We start from the raw sequence: 4,176 nt of genomic DNA, 5'->3' as shown, positions 1-4,176 counted from the left end.
AGGATTAATATGATGCCTTCTACTTAAAAAGGTATTTACTGTATTAGTACTTTAAAGCAGCCTACACATTCTAATTAGACATATTCTATGCACTTGATAAGATGCAAATAAAAAAATAACTACTTAAAAACTGCTTATCAGGTTAAATATGTAGCAATATAAAAAATTTTAAGACTCTATTATCAAATTAGGAAAATTGAAAGGCCTTTAAAAGTCTAGTTGGCACAATTTAGGTTTATTTTTTGAGCTTGGATAGTGACTGTAGATCCGTTTCACTTTGTTTTTTACTAGCTTCATTTTCTGCTTCTTATGCATTGGCACAACATCGCAGTGTTTAGGCCACAAATTTTGCAGAGGCTGTTTGTCAGGGGTTCTCAAACTGGGGGTCGGGACCCCTCAGGGGGTCTTGAGGCTATTATGTGGGGGGTCACAAGCTGTCAGCCTCCACCGCAAACCCTGCTTTGCCTCCAGCATTTATAATAGTGTTAAATATATTAAAAAGTGTTTTTAATTTATACACGGGGGGGGGGTGGAACTCTCAGAGGCTTGCTATGTGAAAGGGGTCACCAGTACAAAAGTTTGAGAATCATTGCTCTTTGTTTATAAGAACTACCTCCACTGGAATTTTCTAAAACGTTATTGAAACATTTCTATTTGGTCTTAAGTTTTGAAAAAGCTGCTTCTTAAGAAAAACTATTACAAACCTGTGTTTTGGGCCAAATTTAACCAAATGGTGTTCATTTAACTTATTCAATGCATGTCTCCCTTTTTGGAAGGGGCTTTAGTAAATATAATATAGGCTCTTTTTTCACATCACTAAAACACTGCGTATCTAAAAATCAAAACTGCTTTTGTCATGATACACATGTGTGTGTTTGGGGAGGCTCAGAATCTATAGTTTCTTTTCCACAGACTTCAATGAAATTTTGCACATGAAGAACAGTAATCATCAATTTCAGATTATTAGCATGTGAAATAAATGATCTGATCATTCTTTTTTGAAGACCTATTCCACTGCTACTCTATCTGCAAACAAACAGATGGCAGCCAACAGCAGTTGAGAATTTTCCTTTTTTCGGTCATTGACCCTTCACCCTGCCCCATCCCCTTCCTCCTCCCCCACCCATCACCCCCCCCCAATCAAACAACAACAAAAAAACAACCTTCATGCTTCCAAAGCTGAAACTTCATCTTAGGTTTGCAATTAACTTTACGATGTGACCGTGCATATAAACTAAGCCTTGAATGAAAACTCTTCCCATTTAAACTAACGGTAAGCAAAGGGTGAGTGTTTGAATTGAGACGACTATCCTGCAGAACAGCATTACCATTTAAAAAATTATCTTTTCCGAAGACCATTTGCCAACGATTTGGGCTTAATTGGATTAAAGTAGAAATCTAAGAAAGGAGACCCATCCAGTCACTGAAAAAAAAATGTAGGATACAGACACTGTCCCAACAATGTAACAAAATTTACTGACAGAAAATCTGAAGACCAAAGACAGATGGCAGAGCAGAAGACATGAAATGGCCTTAAGTCACCGGTCACCTTATCTGCTGAAGATAAGGTTCATCCTATAGTGTTTATTAAATGTTTACAAAGACTTCCAAGGGAATATTCTGCACAGCTGCACTGACACTATGGCTACACTACAGCTTAAGTCGACATAAGTTGTGTTGCTCAGTCGTGTGAATTAGTCACCCACCTGAGCAACATAACTTACACAGAGTTAAGCGTCAGTGTGGACAGCACTGTGTCGGCAGGAGACATAGCTACCACCGCTTGCGGGGCCCGGAGTAATTAAGCCAGTGGGAGATCTCTATCCCATCGGCTTAGAGTGGCTACACTAGAGAGCTTAAGCTTAAGCTCTCTAGGGTAGCCGCAGGGAGGATCGTGGGGGGAAAGACTTCTCAGTTGAAGAAGCTCCAGATGCTCATTCTACTATGGTTTTAGTTTAACCAGGCAAGGATCCCCATGAAAAATGAGTTCTTGATAGAACAGATTACTCTACAGAATCTTCCAAAGAATTAAATTCAAAAACACAATAAAACAAGTCAGTTTCTTAGCTCCGTTAATTTTTTCATACTGGAAAAACTTTATAAATCAATAAAATAATTAATAAACATGTACATAGTGTTTTTTACCCAGAGATCTCAAAACATCTTACAAATTGAGTAGGTATTTTACCCCTATTTTATATATAAAACAGTCTTCGGTGAAGTCCTTAAACACTTGCATCTGAAGAAGTGAGGTTCTTACCCACGAAAGCTTATGCTCCCTATACTTCTGTTAGTCTTAAAGGTGCCACAGGACCCTCTGTTTCCTTAAACACAGAGGGTTTTAATTATCTTTAAAAAAATAAGATGTTCTTATTTACAAAATAGATTTAAAGTCAACTACACTTGCAAGATACCTTGGTTCTGTGTTTTTAATTGCTCGATGACAGAAGAATTATTGCAATTGTCAAAGAAACTGTTGTTGAAATCTGTCTTCTTTGATCTTAAGCCACGGTGGCTAGGAGTTGCCTCTTGTTCCCATGGAGAATGGGAAAAGTAAAACTTCTCTTTAAAGGGGTTTCTTGACTGCTGGATGAAGGACAGCTTGGTGTCTTTTCTTGTTGCCACGAGAACACCAATGAAGAAGCCTGATGCCGAGCAATCTCTCTGTGACTCTTAGTACTTTGAGGATGAGAATGATTTATTTTCTATTTAAAAAGAGGGGGGGAAAGCATATCTACCTTTACACAGCTGACAATTCATAAGAGAATTAGTTCACTACTGTATGGTGGAAATAAGATAGGGCAATTGGTCAAGCTGTCAGTTACAATTTTTGATAACAGAGTCAGCGACACAGATCATCCATCAACACAAAGTACTATATGATTCACATGAGTCTGCTTTTATACCTCCAGCAGTCAACTGACTGGAATACTTTACCGATTAACATCACAAGCAGCTGAAGAGCGTTGGGAGAGTACTATCTGCAATTCAAATATATCTAAGCTGGCCAGCATCTCAAGGATAAGAAGTTTGACTTGTGGTTCCTTATATTTAGTAGATCAAGTTTTTTGTTGGGCATCCTATCAATTAATATTGAGGTACCTTCCCTGCACATTCCTCACCATCAGATCAGTTTTGTAAAGCTAGATGTTGACATGCATAACATTCATTTTTGTACTTCATTCTAGACTTACTGTAAATTAGTTCTGATCCTCCTTTGTGTTCTGTACATTTTAGACTATGGGCTCTATTCATCTCCAAATGTGTGGTGATCCCATTAGCAAGAATTCTACATGTAAATCATTCCACACACAAAAAAGAGACTCATTTATTTGCACTTCCTTTTATAAAATACCTGGACTCCAAAAACATGTTTTGGCTCTAATATCAGATATTTTTCTGTCCCTAAACCTCTGACTGCCAGAAGCCGGGACTGGATGACAGGGGATGGATCACTCAATAAATTGCCCTGTTCTGTTCATTCCCTCTGAAGCATCTGGCACCATCTGGAAGCCAGGATAATGGGCTATATGGATCATTGGTCTGATCCAGTAGGGCCAGTCTTATGTTCTAAAAATACAAAAAAGCTGCTATTGATACTTACAGAACTTGGTTTTTCAATACATCTAACATTTGAATGGGGTTTTTGCCTAAAGCACTAAGGGCCCCAATACTGTGTGATTATTTACATGAAAACAATATGTTTAAAAAGTCCTTTTTGTGTATTCTAATTAGTACTAACTTTTCTAAAATGCTGCCAGGAAATTAACCATACCCACTGCTTACTCTTCTTAAATCTATACTTTAATCTCAATGGCATGACCAGTGAGCAAATTTAATTTTACCAGTTTCCCTAAAAAATCATATGGCTAATTTTGAAGAACTGCACCTTTCTCCATTTCACACATTAAATGAGATTATAATGCTGAGATACTCTATACCCATACTTTAATCTGGATATTTCTCAGATCTGCCTCCAGTTTTTTTCTTTCTTCAACTCTTTATTGTATTTTTCTTGGAGTTCTTCAGACTTAGACTCTACAAATTGACAATGAATATTTGCTAATAATCTGGTTCATTTTATACATAATATCTTTCCTATTCCATTTCTTATGTCTAATATTAGACAAGGGTGATAAAAGCAACAGCTCTCATTAATCTGTAGTGATATATTAA

The sequence above is a fragment of the Chrysemys picta genome, unplaced genomic scaffold (assembly GCF_011386835.1).
Source record: "Chrysemys picta bellii isolate R12L10 unplaced genomic scaffold, ASM1138683v2 scaf251, whole genome shotgun sequence".
NCBI classification, from domain to species: domain Eukaryota; kingdom Metazoa; phylum Chordata; order Testudines; family Emydidae; genus Chrysemys; species Chrysemys picta.
Note: the sequence above shows the minus strand (reverse complement) of the source record.